Source organism: Lepisosteus oculatus, chromosome 3 (genome assembly GCF_040954835.1).
Source record: "Lepisosteus oculatus isolate fLepOcu1 chromosome 3, fLepOcu1.hap2, whole genome shotgun sequence".
Taxonomy (NCBI): Eukaryota; Metazoa; Chordata; class Actinopteri; order Semionotiformes; family Lepisosteidae; genus Lepisosteus; species Lepisosteus oculatus.
The window spans coordinates 23,368,338-23,380,644 of record NC_090698.1 but is presented as its reverse complement, the minus strand read 5'-3'; the positions used below and the strand labels follow the sequence as shown (position 1 = coordinate 23,380,644).

The window sequence follows — 12,307 nt, the reverse complement described above, 5'->3', positions numbered from 1 at the left end:
ATCTTCCCTGGACAGCAGTGGCAATAACCTCTCTCGGTCAATTCCAGTTGGCCAGGTACACTCATTAACCTTTTTCTTATCTACTGGCGTAGGAAAATGACAGAGGCTGCTACCAGTTTTATCCTGTAATAAGCCCTCTTTGCCTGGAAGTGCTTAACAAAACTTCTCTCTGAATTGTCGCTGTGAATACTCACTGTCTTATTAAACAATGAGGGTCCTTGAAGAGACAACCTCTGACTGTCCTAGAAACCACTTTTATAGGAAGCTAAAGTCACAAGGTGCAGCCAATTTAGTGATTTTCCCATGAGAATCCAAAGAATGTGATTCTCCTAAATGAGATGACCCCACCCCTGAGGAACTCACCCGTGTTTTGCTATAGTTCAGCTAAATGATTTTAGATAATCGTAAGAATTGGGACAGATTCACTTTAAGTACATTTTAGAGTCTAAATATCAGTAGTTGGTTGCATATCCCTTTGAGGCAATAACTGCATGAAGTCACACAAACCCTTTGTGTAATCAACTGAGACATCTGTACCATGCTTCAGAGTTTTCAAAGAAGTACAAAGAACTTCATAAAGTATAAAAAATTGTAGATTTTCAGTTCTATGGACAAATAAAACCAAGATGGACCTTTACCAAAGTGATGGACAGGTAAGATCGCCACTTCTTGTGTGATTATCTGACTGCTTGAGGCAATACATCTGACTAGTTCACCTTAATTATTAATGATGTAACTAATGATGGCAGCAGCAGAATGAATGCTGAAGTTCACAGTAACACTGTATGCTTACGTAGAAGAAAACGCTTCCATTACTGGGCAGCACATAGATGCTGAAAAGGGGGAAAAAAAAAGTCCTAATAGAAAGTTACTCTTATCTAATTGTCAGAATTTATAATCCCCTTCATAAATGAGATGAAGATGTTTTGACATTTGCCTTTTAAAGTGAATGAAAGTCCAACATTGTTAATGTTCAGTGGTACAATTGAACAATGCAGTCATGGGTATCTCAGTCACAATGGTAGAAAAGCAAAAGAAAATGATTCAGCCATACTTAGATGCCCTTTATGTAAAACTCCTTCGTATTCAACATTCAAAATATAATCTTAAAGAATAAGATAACTCCATTAAAGGTGTTATTGGGTTGCAAAAGAAGAAGAAAAGCTAACAAGAAGCATTTTTAGGAACAATGCAAAAGATGGAGTTTTGATGTGTTTAAAGAGAAAATATCCAGAGAAAATGTTGTTGAATAATAAACAGTTTAGTAATATAATCCCAGTTTCAAGACAAACACTACTTGGGATATAATTAGGTTTATTCTGTGTGTCTTATTAGTTTATCATTGCTAAAAAAAATATAACAAGGGATTCTGAATATGTAGCATGGAATGAATGAAGAACAGGTCTGGTACTGCTAGGTGAGTTAGTCAATTCCTGGGGTGTCCACCATAAGTGAGAACTGTAAACCATGATAAAAGAGACTCCATAGGCACCCAAAAAAAGTTTCTACATTGATTCTATAAATTATTCATTTTTTAACAGCTTCTTCCAACTCAAGGTCTTGGGAGAGCAGGATCCTACATCCTGGAAGGGATGCCAGTCCATCACAGTTAATCTGTAATACAACAGCCAAATCTGAGACATTATTTGGGCTTAATTGGTTGCCAATACACCCAACTCAACCCATTTGAACAGACTCTGGCAAATAGGTGGGGCGCAGCAACATGACCAACAACTAGTACAAGCCATCTCTTTGTTCCATTACGCCTAACACTTCCCCACAGCACTATTCTGCCTTCCTTAAAAATGGGCCAATTGTGCATTACTCACAGACAGAAATCCTGTGACCACACACGGGGAAGAAGGGGGAAGTATAGGCAAACTCCTCTGACCTGCACACTTTCAACTCATTCATCATTTAACATCTCACAAGGACCACAGTCCAGCACCTAATAGAGGAGATGTGTCCTTCACTGTTGGCATCACTTGAGAGATAGGGATCCCTATGTTAGGGGAGCCGAAACTTCCCTGGCTTAGGGATTCCCAGTCCGTTAGATGACTCAGTATCGAACTCGAATCATTGTGTTTATGTGAGTGCCTTTACCAAGTAAAGAGGCCTCCTTTCATAATTTTAAAAAGTTATAAAATCTATAAATCTAAGAAGCATAACTGCATACAGTTGTCAGGGAAAAAACCTGCACGACTTGAATCTCATCCCTATTGACATATCTCCTCTGTCCACTTATCCTTTGATGAAATATTAGTGTAACTACAGTAGGAATTAGAAATAAGTTTTATACACAATTTTAAAAACCGAAAACATTTGTTACAATAATAAAAAATACTGAAAAAAATGCAGACAGTTCACAGATTGACAGTCAGGTTCAGACAAACTATATTTTCCCCAGAACTATATTAGCATGCATTCTTTCCAGCCCCGTGTTTTTGATATGAAGACAAAGGGATGATGCAGTAAATAGCCTTGTTATGTGTCGCCAACATTTTTAGAGCACCGATGACCTTATCTGAGATCTACTGTTCTTTACAACACATCCACAATGTGTCAGACTCATCATAATTACAGCAACAGAAGCACCACAAATTTCTAACTGGCAAGTTATCTTAACTACTGATCAAAAATACTTCAGTCTCAGTGCCTTATGACCATTTAAAACAATTTCTGCTCTAGTCATTGCCTCATACTGAAGTATGTTTTTGTTTTATTGATTTTCTTTGTCTGGTTTTGGTCTTATTTGTTCCCTCAACCTTGAAAAGTAAGGTCTGTGTTAAAAGCATCCTCCTTCTTCAAGATGGTTGCTAGCCTATTTTCATTTCATTCCCAACCATAAAATACACAGCTTTTTTGTAAATGTCTGAGTTAAGGCTTGAGAACCCTATTTTCGTTGTCCATTTGCAGCCCTTATCTCTGTTCAATTCAGGAACGAATTCCAGTACTGCTGCCATAAACACTTGCTGGCAGATCTCATTACATGCGATCCCACGTCAACTGTTATTTAACAAACAGGCACGTGCCTTCCCACCAGACCAACTAACACCAACTTGAAACATTTTAGAATAAACAGTCAGGTGCATTAGTTAAGTTTAACTGAGCAACATCCTCCTTGGAGTGATATATGCACACCCTTTTGTTGTAAGCAATGCTCTTGAAGTGACTGGTAGTGAGCGGTTTATTAAAAGCAGTACCTAAGGAGAGAATTTTAAGGGAAAACCGGTTTGAGAAAAGTCTGAGAACAAACAGGGCCTACAGGGGAAGAATGTATTATGGGAAGTTTTTGACACACGTAAGCTGTTAAATGGTAGCACAAGACGACATACCTAAAAATCTTGCTATCCTTGTCCAGGCTTGTTGAGTCTCTCACGGCACTGGTTGCTTTCTTGAACTAGTTACTAAGAATGATTCAATACAGTCTTTTTTTCTAGAGAGTTTGCTACAAATGAGGTATTGCCATTTTTCCAAAAATGATTTTAGAAAAACACTGGTTTTTCAGAATACCTGGATAGTGCAAAGAAAGAAAAACATATCAATGACTTTAGCATGCTATGAAGATCTAGGAAAGGGCTTTCAGAAAGAGTTATTCTATTTTCTATGACAATTTTAGGCCCTGTGACAAAATTTACTGAGCTATAAGGTGCACCTTTGCTGTAAGACAGATCCACTTAAAGATTGGAAACCATACTGACAAGCTTTCTTTTCTTTAATTCGGTAGTTTAATTCACTCAAGGACATTCAGGCCCTTGTTCCGAAGCCACTCCAGCGTTGTCTTGGCTGTGTGCTTCAGGTCGTTGTCGGGCTGAAAGGTGAATCTTCGCCCTAGTCCAAGGTTGTGTGCGCTCTGAAGCAGGTTTTCTTCAAAGGACCTCTCTTCTGTATTTTGCTCCATACACCTTTCCCTCAATCCTGACCAGTTTCCCAGTCCCTGCCACTAAGAAGTACCCCCACATCATGATGCTGCCACTATCATGCTTCACCGTAGGGATGGTATTTTTCAGGTGATGAGCAGTACCTGGTTTTTGCCAGACAGAGTTCAATTTTTGTCTCATCAGACCAGATAATTTTTTTTCCTCATGCTCTCAGAGTCCTTTAGGTGCCATTGGCAAACTCCATACAGGTTGTCATATGCATTCCGTATAGCCACTCTACCATAGAAACCTGACTGGTGGAGTGCTGCAGAGATGGTTGTCCTTCCAGCAGGTTCTCCCATCATTACACAGGAACTCTGAAGCTCTGATAGAGTGTCCATTGTGTTGTTGGTCTCCTCTCTGACCAAGGCCCTTCTTGCCCAAATAACCAATTTGGCCAGACGGCCAGCTCTAGGAAGAGTTTTGGTGGTTCCAAACTTTTTCCAATTGAACTTGAACTTTATTGCCATATGTAACCAGTACATGTACTGGTACAGTTGAATTCTTACTTAAAGAAAGTCTCTCGATTGTTAAAACAAGTGCAAAAACACAAAGTGCAGACAATGCATCAAGACAATATACAAACAGTAGACAATGTACAAGTAAACAGTTTGAATGTAAACAATGACTGTAGATGTGCAATAAATAAGAAATCATAATGAGGTAGATGGTATAGGTGTGATCAGAGGGGCATGACTACAGTAAATGTGTTCACCAAATCTAGCTGCTTGTGGATAGAAGCTATTGAAGAATCTAGTGATAAGTGTCCGTATGCTCTTGTATCTCTTGCCTGAGGGCAGTGGGGTGAAGAGTTCATGCCCAGGGTGGTGACTGTCCTCTATCATGGCCAGAATTCTACCATGGCAGCGGTCCTCATAGAGCCGTTAAATCTCTTTAGACCACAGCCGATGATCTTGTGGGCCATATTGACCAATCTCTGCAGTGCCTTTCCTTCTCGAGAAGAGGTGTTGACAATTGACAATGATGGAGGCCACTGTGCTCCTGGGAACCTCCAATTCTAAAAACTTGTTTTCACTTAGTTATTATGGGGTATTGGGTGTCAATTGATGGCAAAAAAGAATCAATTCAATCCATTTAGAAATAAGTTTACAACACAACAAAGTGTGGGAAAACGTGGAGGGGTCTGAATACTTTCTGAAGGCACTGTATAGTTGATAATAAAATGCAGCTGGTTTTCAGTTTAATGTGCTAAGCAGCTATATAAAACATCTCTAGATCCAATTCTAATCCACATACTCTAAATAAGTACAATCCACTCCAACAATGTTTTTCAATTTTATGATTCATGAGTGAGTTTAATTGTATTTTTTAAAATTTTTCTTATTCAAGTCACTCCATGAGTTATTTCCAATTGTTTACACAAAATTATAAAACACCAATATCTGTGACCACAAATAACATACCTTAGGGTGTTTTCAAAACCAAGAGCTAAGTGAAGAAAAAGGTCAAAACAAGCCAAATGATTATTTTGACCAGGTACCAGTTAGTACTGGTGGTTACAGCCCCAGTTGGAATGAACACCATTCGACACAGAAATCCCTCAGCGCCAAGCTTGAAACCTTCTATTCTAAATCTTATAATTTACAATGTGATTGCAAAACACTTCTGTAAATCAAAACCTTTTTACTCAAGATATCAGCTGATTTGAACTGGAAAAATAGAAACATACAAAATAAATTTCTGGAGGGAAATTTCATGGAGCTTAAAACAAAGCTACAGTCTTCCCATATTATAGGCACAAGATGAGATCATCCAAGCACTGTCTCCCGAAGAAAGAAAAATAATACAATACAAGCAGAAGGTTGAGGCTTTTTGTGTGTGTTTTCCCACTAAAGCTTTTGGGTGTTTCCTCCTTCCCCTTTGCAACAAAGCTCAAGTAATGTAATCTCATTGCATCTATGCACTGGCGACACTGGAGACATACAATTAACAATTCAGTTTCACAGCAACAATACATTTACAGTATTTAAACTATTTAAGTCAACAATGAATACACCACAACATGTGATGCATTCTTATAGCAATCGCAGATTTCAAACCGTAGGGTATTTCCCATTACTGAGAACATGGAACAAACCCTTTCCCTTTTAATCTCTCCAAAATAAAATGTGTTTAATAAAAACACACCCAAGTTCATTAAAACAATGAACATGTTCTAAAACTGCAAAGCCTAGTATATGAACAATTTCACAAGTCTATCATGTCTTTGAGTAATTCTACTTCTGTCTTGAAGAACAAAATAAATGTGTTACTGCCATCTGCTGGGTAGAGTTTGTACTGTAAAGATACTTAACCAGCAAAGCTCACAGCTGAACTGAACTGAGTATCATTATTTTACGAGCTGGCTTGGCTTAAGGAATGTCACAATACACACCAATAACATGAGCGGACTTGTGTAACAGCTTTCAATGCACACTTGACTGCAGTGCTGCGAAGGGTTTTGCAATGATTTTATTCTTCCTTCTGATAGAGTTATGCAACAGATAATACGTGGTGAGTGTTCTATACCATCTATAGCAATATAAAGGAAAATGCTGAGACCATAACACAGCAGTATCAGATCAGCCTTGCATGGAATGCACTTTCCAGTGGTAAATCCTAACACCTGAGATTTCATACTTCACTATTGTTGTTTTCTTTTCGAATCCTCAATATTTAGACTGCAAAAATAACACATTATGCAATTAAATTTGGACATTTGCAAGCCAGTCTAGTGCTAGTATGCTAAAATGTTACAGTATATACAAATTAAGTGCATGTTTTATTTCAGAACAAGCATGAATGGGCTTAAATCCACAATAGTTGACAAGAGATCCCAAAACCCATTCCAAAATCCAAGACCACTAGATCAGACCTAGATGAACTGAAAGTTCTGGTGGCTTCATTTCAGAATCACAACAGAAATCTTGCTCTCGAATCCCCACTCCTAATCCCTAATCAGCAACCGCACATAAAGTAGGGAATGATTCCGAGAACCATTAGGAGCTGCCTCCGATTCATTGTACCGATTTGCACTGGAAGATGGCAGGGGTGTAGAACGGATTTTTCTTCCGAGTCACTTTCTCCAAAGAAGATGCAAGGTAGTGATGCCTACAGGTTAATCACTCTCTTTGGTAACATTATAGCCACAAAAAAGCTGCTCTGATAGTTAGTGGATTCAGTAACATCATAGCCAAAGATTAAAATGAGGTTTCTTCATTTTCCTTATCTCAACACTGAGCTGCCAAAGTGGTAAGTGCTCTTTTTAAGATGACACAACCCTTAAAGCTACAAGGAAAATGCTGGCCTTTGGGGGGGGTTGGGTGAACTGAGTTTAAGTCATTGCTTAGTTTTTTTATTGAACCCTTCCAGGATTAACGGGAGGGGCCCTGCTCAGTCATACTCAGCCCCATCTGAAGACGGCAGTGGACGCAGTGTGCACAACTGTTACTTTCGACAATCCCAGATTTTTTTTAGGGACTGCCTCAGGAAGGCCAAATGCACAGCTGAAGGCTCATTGCATTGGAGTGCCAACCTCTGACCTTAGACTGAGGTCTGATTGAAAAGGACAGGAAGACGGTAGACATACTGTATTTTTGGCAATGCTCATCCCAGGAAATCCAAGTCCTGATGAAGACAAGGTGACAGGGAGTGAGCCTTCACTGTTTTGAATAAAACTGCAGGAGATATTCTGTGGCATGAGGCAGGTTTGGACTTCCCAACAGTGAGGTAGACTACAGATAGATAATTCTATTCATTGTCACTTAAAGCATTTTACAAGTTAACATCTCTGTAAACACTGCAGTATTAATGTCTGCTGTTCTAACACTAAAATATGTAATCTGTGTCACAAAGCTGCTCCAGTAACAGATGCGATAAACCCCTAATTTAAGTAAAATAATGTACTCTGCCACAGATCCTAGCTGATTATCAATATTTTAAAGCCAGCACCTTTTAAAGATGAGATATCATGATTTCAATTACAAAATGAGATTAAAAATATCCAAATAAAACGTTTTTGTATTGATTTGTTTTGCCTATATTTGAAAATTTAAATCAAACCTTCATGCAGTTTTCCCTCAGTCACCAGGATGCACTGGTTTAACACTAGAAACCTCAGGCACAGCATACGTTGCCATCAAACAACAGATCAGGTGGTTAAAGATTTCATTTTAAAAACAACTCATGTAGAGGTTTTGCCAAGGTATTTGGTCACAGAGGATGACATTTCAGATTATGGACCACAAACATACTGTACCTAATGCTTTAATGTACCACTACCTATTTTACAGTATATCTCTCTTCATTGTGCTAATTTTAAACCAATAATTGATTTTGTGAACTAAACCATTTGTCAATCACCATTTATTTTGTCAATATAAGTCCAGTTAGGTGTCGTCAATATTATCCCTATGATTATTGCAATTTAATGCAAGAAATGACTGGAGTCTATTTTCAGCACTGAATCCACGGAAAACCTACAAGCACTCTACCTACAGTACAGTAGATCTACACATTGAAAGTTACAGGTATGCCGCGAACGAATAGCACTTGAGGTGCCCTGACGACTTTGTTTAAATACAGAGGTACAGTGGTTTCTGAAATTCTACGCCATAATGCTCAAAAGATTTTAAAATGCGGCGTGTCTTTCTAACTATTTCTCGTTTTCAAAGCCGAACAGTTGTTTAGTTCAACCTCCCTGGCCTAACAGGCAAAACTAGTTTTAGACCATCAACACAAGGCCCTCTATATACACGAACATGTCACGGTTCTGTAAATTAATTTGGAAATTGCTATACATACATGCTCTCGCACACATATTTTCTCTTTTAAAATAAATATCAATAGCACGATAACTAACCTTGAGCATGTCTGCAGCCCTAACAGCACATTTCTAAAGGAGTTTTAAAATATTTTTCGACTTTAAATCTGCTCCTTATCATCACTCACATCTTAATCTAGATTTAAAATCGTTACCGAAACCTATGCAGATAAGAGTGCAAACAACTCATTCCTATCGATATCTAAAACTTATTTCAATCCTAATCAAGGGGGCACGGCGCTGCCATCATGTCATCTGTTCAGCAAATATTAGATCTGTGCAGCTAACTGCACTGTGTGTAATATTATTACAGCATAACCTCTTAAGAGCTGCTTTAACTGCCTACAAATTAGAAACGAATAAACACCAAAAAAAACGTTAGTGAAAATATCGCTTCTAATAATGTATTTAGCACAAAAGCAAGTTCCCAAACTAGTGTCATATCTTTTAAGAAAAAAAATCGAACTGCAATGCAGATACGAACAAAACGATACACTTTCTAATGGAGATCGCACGGTTTGTCAAGTGTCGCAAGAGTAGATACACCGCACCGATGTGCACATTTTATACAGCGAAGAATGCTCACGCTATACCTCACACGGTGTTAAATCCGTGCTACAAACCCATTCTAATAGATTATTGGAGTAAATGCGAAAATGATATAAATAATCGTGTAAAACATCGTAAGTTCTTAAAAATGGAAGCTGGTATTCAACAGGCCTGCTTTTACACCACGTTGCTTTCCAATGTTTATTTGTTAAATGTTCTGAATTTACTCCGCCTTCCCGATTTATGTAAAGCATCAATGAAAGTGGTGCATTTGTAAAGCAGCCATTTCTTACTTACGACTGTAAAATCTTGAGCAATACGACTCGATTTCCTCCGGTTTTCCAGGTTTCGTTCCCCAAAATCGACTTCTGTCCTTCACTGAAAATCTGTTCCAGTGCCAAGCCTACCAAAATGTCAGATTTATGCGGTTTTCCAACGCATTTTAATAATACAGAAAAACGGCTTTTCCTGCCTAATACCCTCCTTTCTCACCGCAAGATTGGAAAAGCCTTGCAATGAGTTGCTGGGATGACAACTATATAAAGGAAGGAAGTACGTTGGAAAGAGTCGCCCAATAGTAAGGGCGTGTTGTTTTATCCAGAAATCCCATTCATCAAGCGGACGTAAAACAAATGTGAAATTTCTCCCCCAGGACATACCAAAATTCCATACAATTTACCAATGCTCTTCAAATCCTTAGCAAATGAATGTGCAGTACAACACTGCAGTACGTCAACCTTTCAAGCAGAACTCCCCAGGACGTGAAAAGTAACCGTGTGAATTTTTCCAAGAACTGAATAGTGAACATTATTAAAAATAACAGTATAGGCACAAATAAGAACGGCTAAAATAAATGTTTTATTCGTAGCAGAAGCTACGAAACAAAAACATTCTACCCAATATTTATGCATTTTCTGTGCATTAACTTATTTTTGTTTAACGTTTTCTAAAATCTGACAGGTATACTTTTCAATAAAGTTGAGCGGTCGCTGATCTGCCTACCGATTATTACTGCAGTTAGAAATAAACACAGTTTAAACACAATCTCTCCCAATTCTGCAGTTTAGCACCACAAGTGTTAATCTAACTCATAAGAAACTGGGTGGAGAGAATGTGAGAAAGTTATGTTAAAAGAGTCAACACACGTTAGGGGTGGGGTGAGTAACTACACTACACACGCCTACATAAAAAGTACACGTTAAAAACGTGTAATGGTCGATACAGGTTTCTAGTCAAATTATGTATCATAAACAGCGGAAAGTTATGTGCTCAGGGAGGAAAATTAAATAAGTGTTTTGAACCAGGAGAAATTAAAAACATACTACATAAATGCACTTATCAGTAACATATTTTATGATGTTGAAATATCCTCCCAACTGACGTCTATTGTAATAGCTTCACTTGTTTGTATCTGTGGCAATCACATGACATCTAATGTAGACAAGTGCAAGGTGTGATATGCAGGTAACAGAAACGTAAATTGTAAATATGAGATGGTAAACGCCGAGTTCACCAAGCTAAGATATTTATGAAAAATAACACAATGCAGAGAAAGACTTAAATAAGAACATTCTGTGCAATTCTGGAGATGTAGGCTAGTGCATTTGTTAATATTGCTGCCTCACAGCCCTAGGGCCCTGGGTACTATTCCTGGGATGCTACCTGTGTGGAGTTTGTATGTTTTCCCTGTATTTACATGGGTTTCCTCTTGGTGTCTGGTTTCCTCCCACAGTCCAAAGGGTTTTTCAAAACGTTTCCTCCTAGTCCTACTGGTAGGTTAACTGACTTCCTGGAAAACTGGTCCCGTGTGTGTCTGCATGTGTTTGTGTCTGCCCTGCAATGGACTGGTGCCCATTACTTGTCAGGACAAGCTTTGGCTCCCCCACAACCCAGTATTAGATAAAGAGGCTAAACAAAGAATCGATGTATAATTATGGATACAATGTTACCAAAACACGATGCTCTGGACTACATGTGCTCCCCCAATTGTGGCAGCTGCCTACAACCTAGAGGGAATAATTGCTGTCTGCCATCCTGGCCTGAGCCTCCTGATAAGGAGGACGTGTTGTCAACATGACCAGAAAAATGGTGGTGAAACCATCTTTGAAGACACACCTCTCCACAAACACAGGGCAGGAGAGTGAAGATCCATGGGGAACTCCAGCTGTGAAACAGAGATTTGCAGCCAAGTCTCCATTCCCTCTGTCAGAATATAGTGTGCAAAATACTTAGAATAATCTAATGTAAACAGACTTAAGGAGCGACGACAGGCTATTTAAAAAAAAATCCACAGTTGCAAAAATAACTGTAAAATTTGAAGTAACAGGTATACTACATTTTTCCTGTATAATAATATAGTAGGATGCTGAACTTCACATTTATATAAATGCTGTGATGGAACAGACTAAATGATCTAGAGCGTTAGTGGTTTCACAGAGCTCTTTACTAGTTTTGTTGCTATACAAGACATTGGTTTCAGAAATCAAGAACTTAACAAAACACTACTCAACAAAAGTGCCAGCACTTTTTTATGCAAGCACTGTAAGATGGAAGTAATAAAAAATATTTTAGTTTCTGAAAATATATAAGCCCAATTATAAGAGAAATAAAATACTTCTGGTGCAAGCTATTGTATTGCAGTCGTCCTTGCAGGAATCTTTGATCTAACACAGTCCAATGGATTTCAAGATTTACATTAACAAGTAACTTTTAAGTAGGATCTATACTGTAGGTGGCTACATATTTTTCACTACCATCACTCATCTTTACATATGAAATAAAGATAATGAAATCAGGTTTTATGATTTTACATTTGTTGTATTCAGCAATGAATTTATACTAGATGTTAACCCAGTTTATCAACCTTAATGTTAGAATGTTAGAGCTGAACACTAAGCAGCTTCAATGGTTCTTTGTGACTAGTTGTAAAATGTGTTTTAACGCTATACAGTTTGTACCCAATTCTTTCCTATTATACATGGATTATAATGTCGTTTTGAGGCTGTTCCTGAATAAA

At 38.2% G+C, this 12,307-nt stretch overlaps 1 protein-coding gene across 4 annotated transcripts in view; it reads right to left on the bottom strand.

The window, feature by feature from the left end:
* Positions 1–10,009, bottom strand: part of slc20a2 (solute carrier family 20 member 2) — a 72,029-nt gene extending 62,020 nt beyond the window's left edge. The window contains exon 1 of one of the 4 annotated variants that reach the window (XR_001477705.2): positions 9,589–10,007. The gene's annotated coding sequence lies outside the window, so the exon portion shown is untranslated. Of the gene's footprint in view, positions 1–9,588 lie in introns of all 4 variants that reach the window. The other 3 variants (XM_015340062.2, XM_015340058.2, XM_015340069.2) reach the window with 3 other exon arrangements.
* Between the last annotated feature and the right edge of the window lie 2,298 nt (positions 10,010–12,307).